The sequence below is a fragment of the Pan paniscus genome, chromosome 9 (assembly GCF_029289425.2).
Source record: "Pan paniscus chromosome 9, NHGRI_mPanPan1-v2.0_pri, whole genome shotgun sequence".
Lineage (NCBI taxonomy): Eukaryota > Metazoa > Chordata > Mammalia > Primates > Hominidae > Pan > Pan paniscus.
Window position 1 is genome coordinate 33,015,143 of NC_073258.2, and position 11,965 is coordinate 33,027,107.

The window sequence follows — 11,965 nt, forward strand, 5'->3', positions numbered from 1 at the left end:
TTAGGCATCTTATATACAGCATCATCCACTAAGCCTAGTTTAGTGCCTTAGACTTAATGAGCACTACAAAGATAGCTATTGAAGGGAATTACATTGAATCTATATAGAGCCCTTCTAGTTCTTTGGCAGTTTCTTTGTGTCTCTGTCAATTACTTTACTTCTCTTTGTTATTCTGTCTTTAAACAAAAGGTAGTTTCAAGTATTATCAGTGGTCTTATCCTCTTCTGCACTCTCTCCTTAAATGATTTTGACCTGTTTTCTGGTTACACTTAGCTCCTGAGTGCTAATGACCCCCAGATCTTTATTTTGGGGCTTGACCTATCTTCTGATACACGGATTTGCATTTCTAAGTATCATTTTCAACAAGAGACCCATCAGTATCCTAAATTTCACATGATATAAATGGAAATATTTGTTCTCACCAAGAAATAGGTGAGATTAGGCAATAACTTGTATTATGGTTAATACTCATTCCTTTTTTCCTGGCATATTGTCTAGAAATGGTGGTGTCATCTTCAATTTCTCTCTTTACCTCATCCACTTTTTCTCATCTCTGCAGCTAATCAGACTGTGTATGCTAGTCAAGTTGGCCTCCTTTTCAAGTTTCCTGTATTTAAATTCTGGCCTTGACAAGAAATAAGGGAACCCAGGCCAGTCATTATACCTCTTAAATGTTACTTTCTTTCTTGGTTGGGTTGCAGTGAGGATTAAAGGGGATAATGCAAGTAAAGTGCTAAGCACAAGTCCTGGCACATAGCATGAACTCCATGAATGCTGCTGTTGTCTTTGCTTTTATTGCATTTTCATTTTTCCCCTGTAATCCCTTGACATCCTGTGTTACCTTCTTTTAGCATGTATATCAATCTGCCTTGCAGTATCATTAGGTACTTATGTGTTGATTTTACCGAGGAGACTGTAAGCTCCTGGAAGCAACCAGTTCAGCTGGGCCCTCTGCAATCAGCCATCAGATGACCAGACAGAAAGATAACTCATGAAAGATCATGTATTAAGGGATGGGCCTGAAAATGGCGAGCTTCCCCTCAGCCATTTCAATGACCTACTTTACAATGACCAGAAGTAATCACAAGGCCCCATTGTGGAGAGGGAGGGTAAGGACTTGCTATCTTCCCATGTGCTCAAGAGGGAAACAAAACAGTAAACAAAACAGTGTGGAGAGCGCATAACAGTGTCTCTGCCCCACAAAGTGTGTGGATGGGGGAGAGGGATACAAAAAATACAAGACAAAACAAAGACAGTACAATTTTATTTCCTCCAGATGTCTCAAGTTCCTTTACTGTAATGTTTTCCAAACATTGGTCATTCTAGCACCACGTAAGAAGTTTTGCTATGATGCTATGAGTCATTTTTTTTCTTTACATGGACTTCTTTTATTGAATATGGGTTTTGTTTGTTTGTTTGGTTGGTTTTTTGGGGGGGATTGGAGTCTCGCTCTGTCACCCAGGCTGGAGTGCAGTGGCGCGATCTCGGCTCACTGCAACCTCCACCTCCCAGGCTCAAGTGATTCTCCTGCCTTAGCCTCCTGAGTAGCTGGGATTACAGGCGCATGCACCACCACGCTCGGCTAATTTTTGTATTTTTAGTAGAGACGGGGTTTCACCATGTTGGTCAGCATGATCTCGAACTCCTGACCTCGTGATCCGCCCGCCACAGCCTCCCAAAGTGCTGGGATTACAGGCATGGGCCACCGCGCCCAGCCATTTATTTTTAAAAATAGATTTTTTCATCACTGCGATAAGTAGAAAACCAGTATTTTTCCAATCTATGTCAAAATAAATCATGAGTACTCAAATAAATTTATCCATTGCTCACCTAAAACATTTTTCATAGCACTCACAGGCATTCCACATTTGGGGAAACACTGACTTACTGCATTACACAAACACACACACACATACACACAAACATCTACACACATTTTAAGTGAAGAGTGTTTATTGTTGGGCAGATATGTTGAGGAAATGTAGAACAAAAAAGAAATTGCCAGGCTTTTTCATCGAAAAGTTTTTTCCTTTATCCCTTTTTTCTCTCTTTCCCTCTTTCTGCCTTTCCACCTTCCTTCCTTTTTTTTCTTTATTTCTCTCTCTCTCTTCATCTTCCCCTCTTTCTGTTACATTTTGAAGAGGATGAGAGAGGGCAAAATCTTGGAAAAATACGTCTTTTATTAGTTCCCCACAATACTTTTCTTGAGATGCGGTGAATTCTGGTCATGAAGGCAACATCCTAGCACAATGAAAAAGTCCTGTCTAATTAAATGAACTTTGAAGCTCTAGGATGACCCCACTACCCTCCTTTCCACCTCCCACTCCCATCTTCATTTCCTGAGCGAACACAACCCTCAGCATGCCAGGCTTCTTACCACCATTTGCAACTCTACTCTTTAGAACAGAAAGCATGGCAAACTGTGCAGTCTTTCAAAGTGAATGTTAGCAGTAGCAGAATCAGTTGGGGCCTCTGGGTGCAGGTCAGGTTAGCCCTGTCAGACTTGGCCACAAGGCTGAAAAGCTGGAGTTGTTATATTTACCTGTCCTCAATTATGCTGAAATGAGGAAAGCCTTCTAGCAAGGTCTGGGGATTCAGGACAAGGATCAAAATGGCCCAACAGGAGTGCCTGAGAAAACAGTTCATTTTCTTACCAATAGAGTTTTACATCTAAGCAGTAAATTTTATCAGAGCCCTCTAACTCTAGTGAAATACAGCAAAGTGCAATAAATTTCACTTTATGGGTTTTATAGTTTAAAAACAGCCTCAGGCAGTCTGGTTACTGAGAGAACCTGGTTGGAGCAGTCTCCAAGGGTTGGTTTCTATATGCAGGGATCCATGGAGATGACCCCATACAGGTTAGCAACCAGCCATTCAGGTAAGATGTTACCTCCCGCTTGAACATCACTAAAGGTATGATCTAAGTTCTGTGTCTACACCTGTGAAGCTGGCTTTAAACAGTGAAGAAAGAAAGCAATTAAAGTACTAAGCAAAGGGCTTCTAGCGTCCCTGGGACAAGAATAAATGAAGTTCATTAAAGACAGGGGTTTAGTCACTGACTTATTAGAAGATAGCTGACTGCTCTATAAGGTCCCTTGGCCATTTTTTGTTTTTTTGATTTTGTTTGTTTGTTTTTTTTCCAAGTGGTTTTGGACTTGGAGTAAATCAAACAACATTTCTTAAGGGAAACTCTTCCAACTGCCCCTCAACCAAAAATATTTTTATAATTTTCCCTGAGGCAGGCTTTTGTCTTTTCAATTGGACTTTAATTGACTGTTTTCTTTACCTTAATAAGTTGTTAAGACTTGAGAAGTTCTCTTAATTCTAACAAGGCCTGGTCACAATAGCAATTTGCATCACATGGGACCTCCCCCTACCCAGACGTCAACGACCAAACTCTGATCCTATAGTTCCTTTATTTTCATTATTATTATTATTTTACTTTTTTATTTATATATCTACATATTTTGAGAGGGAGTCTCACTCTGTCACTCAGGCTGGAGTGCAGTGGCATGATCTCAGCTCACTGCAACCTCTGCCACCGAGGTTCAAGTGATTCTCCTGCCTCAGCCTTTCAAGTAGCTGGGATTACAGATGCCTGCCACTGAGCCTAACTAATTTTTTTTTGTTTTGTATTTTTAGTAGAGATGGGGTTTCACCATCTTGGCCAGGCTTGTCTTGAACTCCTGACCTCATGATCCACCCGCCTCGGCATCCCAAAGTGCTGGGATTACAGGCGTGAGCCACCACACCCAGGGTATTTTTATTATTTTTTAATCAACTAGGATTCATGTTGAGTCCTTGTAATGGATCCACTGTCTAAGGCCTTTTGCCTTTATGTAATGATAAAACCCACTGGCATTTATTATTTGGCAGGCATGATTGGAAGCACTTTATCTGTATTACCTTGTTTTATTCTAAAAAAAAAAAAAAAAAAAAAAAAAAAAAAAAAAAAAAAGGAAAAAAACAGCCCATGAGGTAGAGCTTTATTCCTGGCCCTTTTACAGATAAGGACACCAGTTTTCCCAGAGTTGCAAAGCTAGCAAGTGGGAAAGCTAGATTCAACTGCCACTTAACATCCTCCATAGGTTCTTGGACACTGCTACTTTAAGCGAAATGATATACTGCAGGTCTTCAAATAATGTTGTTTTCCTTCAATGTCATTTTGTTATAACACTGATGGAAAACAGATTGGTTCATTATAGGTCATTTGGCTTAAAGTTTCCTTTTTCAAGAACCTATGGACAATGTTAAGCGAGGACTTAACATACTCCCTTCTGGTTGGCACCTGGATGGTAGATGCAGTGTTCCCCATCAAAGCATTCATGTGCATGAGTTGATAAGCATGAGAGCTTTTATTTTGACCTGAGAAGGATTGAGTTGTTTTCAAAGAACATTAAGGAATACTTTAGTCTTTACAGTTGGGATGGAAGGGGTAGGGCAAGAACCCAACGGTTGGTTCTAGGTTCATGAAAAGAAAGGGAGGCATTGCACTTTGGGAACTGAGTGGTATCATTAAACCAAGTCAAAAGAGGAGGGAAATACAGAATCAGGGTATCCCACTGCACTGGCAACTCCCTCCAACCACAGACCACAGGCCCTCCCTCCTAAAATGCATCAGCAGAAGCAGTTATGAAGCAAATGGCCTAAGTGGCTGGCAGATATCCTCAACTGTCTGTCCCCAGAGAGACCTCAGGCACTTCATTCCCCATTTTCCATCTTCTACCCCAACCCTGTTTTATATTCCTTGGTGGTCCTCATCATTGCTTAATACAAATATGCTTATCTTGTTTTCTTATCTCTCTTCTCACTAGAATGTCAACTCCACAAAAGCAGGGACCTTATTTGTCTTGTTCATTGATCCCTGGTGCCTGGCATCTGGTATGACCTTAATAAATATTTGTTGAGTAAATGAATAAAATGTAGACAGGAGATGTACCTGGAAGTCCCAAAAATAATTCAGAGGTGGTCAGTTGTGGTGGGGGAGGGTGGTTAAATGTGCTGAGATGGAAGTCACCAAGTAAGAACTAAGAGGCATAATCATTTTGGATTGGTGAAGTCTTGAAAAGTTTTGTTACAAACAACATTTCAATATAAGCATCACCATTTCCATTTTACAGATGAGAAAGCAAAGGCTCATGAAAATTAAATAAATTACTTGCCCCTGGTCCCACAGGCCATATGTGGAAGAACAGGAATTTGCAACTCCATCTAGCTGTTGCTATAGCTCATGCTATTTCTACTCCACCTCGTTAGTGAACGTCTACCACTGGAGCCTGTCTTCTATCTATGAGGTAGATGGAGGGGAAGAGACAACATGGGCATAAATCTCTCAAAGAACAGCTGCAACATATCTTTTATTTTGACAGCACTATGCAGGGCCAAAATCAAAACAAAACAAAAACAAACACAGCCAAAGTTCATGGCCTTTGTCTGCCAAAGCACAGCCAAAACAAAAGGGAGATCTCTTTGATGTAGGTGAACTAAAATGATCTCTTCATGGTCAACTTATGACCTAAAAATGTTTATTAAGCTGCAGTTACACAAAAGTGACATTGAGCTATCCTTTTTCATGGACCACATAACTCTCTAGGTACCACAGCATGGGAATGATAATGTCACAAAGAAAGAGACTGTGGTAGTAAATGTGTGAGGTCTTCTTATTTAAAGCTAGCTTATTTTCATTGTGGTTGACAATTACAGGATTTGTTGCTTTCACTGTCCTTGAAATATCCTTTCAAACAGCAGTGGTGGCGTCTTTGCCTGGTCCCTTGTTCCCTCACAACTCCCAGGAGAGTTCTGAACTTTATTTTGCCAAGTGCAAAGAGAGTCAATGAGTAGTCAATGGTTGCAGCTAATCAATATCTTATCCCCAGTTCAATTTCAACAATGGAGAATAAAGTGACATTTAAAAGGAGACCAAAGGGGAATTCTGTTAAGAACATCTCAGGAAATATATCAAGTTAGGATTAAAATGAAATCTTCTATCTTTTGCTAAGAGATTTCATTTCTATAAACAATTCTTAGGAAAATAATACTAAATGCAGAAGTTTTACGCAAAAAGCTCTTGATTGAAACAGTACTTATGATAATGGGAAATTGGAGAAAACCTAAGCAGCTACAGCAGGTAAAATGGTATGTAAGTTATAGTTACATTCATGCAGGAGACATGAGGCAATAATCAAAAGATTATGAAATAACATAACATAAGGAATTGCTTATGCTTTAATGCAAAGTGGGAAAAAGTAGAAAACAAAAATTAATATTTGGTATCAGAGTGACTATTAAAAAACTTTAATACATAGAAAAAAGATTGGAAGAAAATATACCAAAATGCCTAAAGGACTAGATTTATGTGACAGGACTAGAGATTATTTTTCTCTCCTCTGTTGGTTCATATAAATTTTTCAGGTATGTTTTATGTTTATATAAGGAAAACATCCTGATACACTTCATTTTTTAAGCTTTGTTTTTAAAAGAAAGATTTCCAAAGCTCTTGTAAGAAAACAAATTCATATCAAATAATTTCTATTTGTTGATGAATGTGGCTTTCAGTCTGCATGAGATGAATCACTCAACCTCTTTTAAAGCACTGGGTCTGAACTGGGCAGACACCTCTGAATATCCCTGAGAGAAGCAAGTGCTGTTTCAGAGGTGTCCTGGTCCCATGAGAAAATGGGGAGGAAGAGACCACAGTTCTTTTCACGTCTGAGTCTTGTTAACATCACTAAATGAGAGAACACACCGAGTGTGGTAGCCAGAATTCTGAGAGCAACCTCAAAATTCTTGGGGTATATACACGCCTGGTATATACACTCCTTCTCTCATTACTCAGTCAACACTAATTTAAGTGTTGCCTTGAAAGGATTTTACAGATGTAATTGAGGCCTCAAGTTAGTCAACATTAAGATACAAAAAATTTCGAGGTGACTCAATCTAATTACATGAACCCTTTAAATTCAGGTCTAGAGGGCAGCATCAGGGAAGCCAGAGATTCCAAGCACAAGAAAGATGTGATGCAGCCTTGATGACTTGGAGATGGAAGGGGCCATGAGGCAAGGAATGTAGACAACTGTAAGTGTTGAAAGTGGACCTCGGCTGGCAGCCAGTAAGAAAAGAGGAACCTTCAGGCTACAACCTCAAGGGACAGAATTCAGCCAACATCCAGAGTAAGTTTAGAAATGGACTTTTCCTCGGCGCCTCCAAATAAGAGTCCATTCTGGCCTCTGCATTGATTTTAGGCTTATAAGATTAAGCAGGTGACCCAGCCACACACTTCTGGTCTTCTGAGCTCCCGAAGAAATGCATGTTGTTTGAAGCTGCCAAGTTTGTGGCAATATGTTACTCAGCAACAGAAAACTAATATACTTGGAATAGAATATTCACTGTGAATGAAGGAAGTTTTGAGCTCTATAAAAATGGAAAACTTTTATCTTACTCTCACTTCCAACTCATTTCCCAGATGCATTATCACTTCAGAACATTCTTCAGGGTATTGGCAATGATTTTTCTTCTTTATAGAGATCCAGTATTAAGTTAGAGAATAAATAGTGGTAATAATAATAATTAATAATAATATAGATAACATTTTGAGAGTGTTTATCATGTGCTAGCATTTTGCTAAACGCTTTATCTACATTCTTTCATATAATTCCCACAATGGTCATTTTAAGACAGAGATTATTACTATTTTCATTTTGTGTTTTCGGAATTAGAGAATTGCAGACATGTATAAATCTTCATATATAAACCTGTGATATTGTGATATAATGGGAAATATATATTTTGTTTCTGCTCCTGGTTCCTGGCACAAAGCTACTAAAACCCTTGTAGTTTCCTGACTAATAGGGGTGCTAGGTATATCTTTGGTTCTGATATTGGGTCTTTGATTCCAGTTCCTGACATGGTGTTCATAATCCCTTAGAATTTTCTGGGTGATACATGTGTCTTTTTTTCTAAGGAAGTGACTCTTGATGGGCTACTGGATTGGAGCTTGTCACCAGAAAGACCAAGCCACGATTAGAAGCTTGGAACTTTCAGCCTCATCCCCTATCCTCCAGGAAGCAGAGAGGGGCTGGAGATTGCTAATAATCAATCTTGCCTATGTGATGAAGCTTCCATAAAAATCCCTGAATTCTGGGGTTCAGAGAGATGCAAGGTTGCTGAACATGTGGAGATGCTAGGAGGGTGGTGCCCTGGAAAGAGCATGGAGGTTCAAGCGCCCCTTTCCCCATACCTTGCCCTATGCATCTCACCCCCTCTGGCTGTTAATCTGTATCCTTAGTAATATTCTTTATGATAAAATGGCAAGTGTAAATAAAGTGTTTCCCTGAATCCTATGAGCCACTCCAGCTAATTAAGCAAACCTGAGGGGGTTCTAGAAAACACCAATTTATAGCCAGTCAGTCAGAAGTTCTAGAGGCCCATACTTGTGATTAGCATCTGGAGTGAGGGGCAGTCTTGCGGTGCTGAGTCCTCACCCTGTGAGATCTGACTCCAACTCCAGGTAGGTATTGTCAGATCGAGTTAAATTGTAGGACACCCCATTGGTGTCCACTGGAGAACTGCTTGCAGTATAAGGGGAAAATCCCACAAATCTGGTGTCAAAAGTCTTGTAATGTTTTGTTGAGAATATAATAGAAGAAAACAGTTGCTTAGTTCATCTGTTTGTTTGTTTACTATCATACAGAACCAAAATCCAGGTCTGTCTGATCTTAAACCCATTTGCCTGGTGGAAAGTTATGGATGGTGCTCAGAGTTCACTGTTCTCTTTCTGTTTCATATGCTCAGGTGTGTTGCTAAACATGAGATGCTGGGAAACTGAAAGGAATACGTAAGAAAGATGGTAACAATTAAAAAATGCAGAATGAGGTTGATCTAAAATAAAAGTTGACAACCAATGAAATGGAGTCCTTAAAATTCATTTTTCATAGAAGAACAGATAATGGAATTACATATTTAAGACAAATAATTGCCTGGGCTTGGTTTACTGAGATTTTTCAACCATGTTTTATATTTGTGATTTAAAAAACTATCAGGGAAGCTTATCTGCAATGTGTTAAGAGCCAACTACATAAATAGAAATCATAGACTCCATCAAGAGGGACAAAATCATCTGATTCTTTTTATTAAATTATGGTAGCATAGATATTTAGAAAGCCAAGAAGTAAATTCTGTAGGACAAAGTAGGTCATATCTATACTACAGCCATTAAGAATTATTGCCAACTATTGACAATTATTATCAACTATGAGTAACAGGGTTATGTATCTCAGACAGGCCAAATATGAGGAGCTCACTCCAAAGCAGCTCTGTCCAGTGGAAATGTAATGCAGGATGCATATGTATTTACAAATATTCTAGTAACCACATTATGAAAGCAAAATGAAAGAGGTGAAATTAATTTTAATACTATATTTAATTTAACTCAATACATCCAAAACACTATCATTTCAACATGTAATTAATATAAAAATGTTGAGATATTTTGTATTCTTTTTCATACTAAGTGTTCAAAATCTAGTGTGTATTTTATATTTATATAATAGTTCAAACTAGCCACTTTTTTTCTTGTCTATAACTTTTTTTAAAAAATTTATTTTATTTTAAGTTCTGGGATACATGTGCTGAACGTGCAGGTTTGTTACATAGGTATACATGTGCCATGGTGGTTTGCAGCACCTATCAACCCTCATCAAGGTTTTAAGCCCCACATGCATTAAGTATTTGTCCTAGTGCTCTCCCTCCCTTTGCCCCCTATCCCCCAACAGGCCCCAGTGCCTGATGTTCCCCTCATTGTGTCCATGTGTTCTCATTGTTCAACTCCCACTTGTGAGTGAGAACATACAGTGTTTGGTTTTCTGTTCCTGTGTTAGTTTGCCGAGGATGATAGTTTCAAGCTTTATCCATGTCCCTGCAAAGGACATGAACTCATTCTTTTTTATGGCTGCATAGTATTCTGTGGTATATATGTGCCACATTTTCTTTATCCAGTCTATCATTGATGGGCATTTGGGTTGGTTCCAAGTCTTTGCTATTGTAAATAGTGCTGCTGCAATAAACATATGTGTGCATGTGTCTTTATAGTAGAATGATTTATAATCTTTTGGATATATACCCACTAATGGGATTGCTGGGTCAAATGGTATTTCTGGTTCTAGATCCTTGAGGAATTGCCACACTGTCTTCCACAATGGTTGAACTAATTTACACTCCCACCAACAGTACAAAAGCCTTCCTATTTCTCCACATCCTCACCATCATCTGTTGTTTTCAGACTTTTTAATGATCAGCATTCTAACTGGTGTGAGATGGTATCTCATTATGGTTTTGATTTGCATTTCTCTAATGACCAGTGATGAGGAGCTTTTTTTCACACGTTTGTTGGCCATATAAATGTCTTCCTTTGAGAAGTGTCTGTTCATATCCTTCACCCACTTTTTAATGGGGTTGTTTTTTTTTCTTGTAAATTTAAGTTCCTTGTAGATTCTGGATATTGGACCTTTGTCAGATGGATAGATTGCAAAAATTTTCTCCCATTCTATAGGCTGCCTGTTCACTCTGATGATAGTTTCTTTTGCTATGCAGACGCTCTTTAGTTTAATTAGATCCCACTTGTCAATTTTGGCTTTTGTTGCCATTGCTTTTGGTGTTTTAGTCATGAAGTCTTTGCTCATGCCTATGTCCTGAATGGTACTGTGTAGGTTTTCTTCTAGGGGTTTTATGGTTTTAGGTTTTACGTGTTAAGTCTCTAATCCACTTCGAGTTAATTTTTGTATAAGGTGTAAGGAAGGGGTCCAGTTTCTGTTTTCTGCATATAGCTAGCCAGTTTTCCCAGTATCATTCATTAAATAGGGAATCCTTTCCCCATTGCTTGTTTTTTGTCAGGTTTGTTGAAGATCAGATAGTTGTAGATGTGTGGTGTTATTTCTGAGGCCTCCATTCTGTTCCAGTGGTCTATAGATCTGTTTTGGTCCAGTACCATGCTGTTTTGGTTACTGCAGCCTTGTAGTATACTTTGAAGTCGGAACGTGATGCCTCCAGCTTTTTTCTTTTTGCTTAGGATTGTCTTGTCTATACAGGCTCTTTTTGGTTCCATATGAAATTTAAAGTAATTTGTTCTAGTTCTGTGAAGAAAGTCAATGGTAGCTTGATGAGAATAGTATTGAATCTATAAATTACTTTAAGCAGTATGGCCATTTTCACAATATTGATTCTTCCTATTCATGAGCATGGAATTTTTTTCCATTTGTTTGCATCCTTTCTTATTTCCTTGAGCAGTGGTTTGTAGTTCTCCTTGAAGAGGTCCTTCATGTCCCTTGTAAGTTGTAATCCTGGGTATTTTATTTTCTTTGTAGCAATTGTGAATGAGACTTCACTCATGATTTGGCTCTCTGCTTGTCTATTATTGGTAAGTGCTCTGTAGACACACATGGCTACTGGCTGTCACGATATTCAACAGCACAATTCTAAAGTTTATTCTCATTGGGGGCAATGTTGTATACAATCAAGCAAAAGTTGAAATTGATTCTAGAGGATGGAAATCTTACTCGTTTTATGTATAAAGCACAGATGTACATACAGTACACAAAAATATATAGAGTTTGTGGTATTAAAATTTCATGGCAAGCCTATTAGTCAAGAGTTCTCTAGAGAAACAGAACCAATAGGACACACATATAAATATAAAATATATGTAAGTATATATACAGAATTTACTTTTCTTGGTTTTCAAAATCTCATATATTTACATATCTAAATATATATATTTCATATATATGAAAATTTAATGCCATAGATAAAATGTATATCTTTTTATGCACTGTATATAATCTTACTCGCTTTATATATAAAGTATATATATAACATATATATGACGTAAGTAAGATTTCCTCATTCTCTAGAATCAATTTCAACTTTTAATCCTTTGTATACAACATCATCCCCAAAGAGAATGAACATTTTA

The 11,965-nt window shown here is 38.2% G+C and overlaps 1 long non-coding RNA gene across 2 annotated transcripts in view; it reads left to right on the forward strand.

Moving 5' to 3' along the window:
• Positions 1-8,991, forward strand: part of LOC117974885 (uncharacterized) — a 31,537-nt gene extending 22,546 nt beyond the window's left edge. For both annotated transcript variants that reach the window (XR_010113346.1, XR_004665051.3), the window contains one exon: positions 6,964-8,991. This is a non-coding gene — a long non-coding RNA (uncharacterized LOC117974885). The remainder of the gene's footprint in view (positions 1-6,963) is intronic.
• The last annotated feature ends 2,974 nt before the right edge of the window (positions 8,992-11,965 follow it).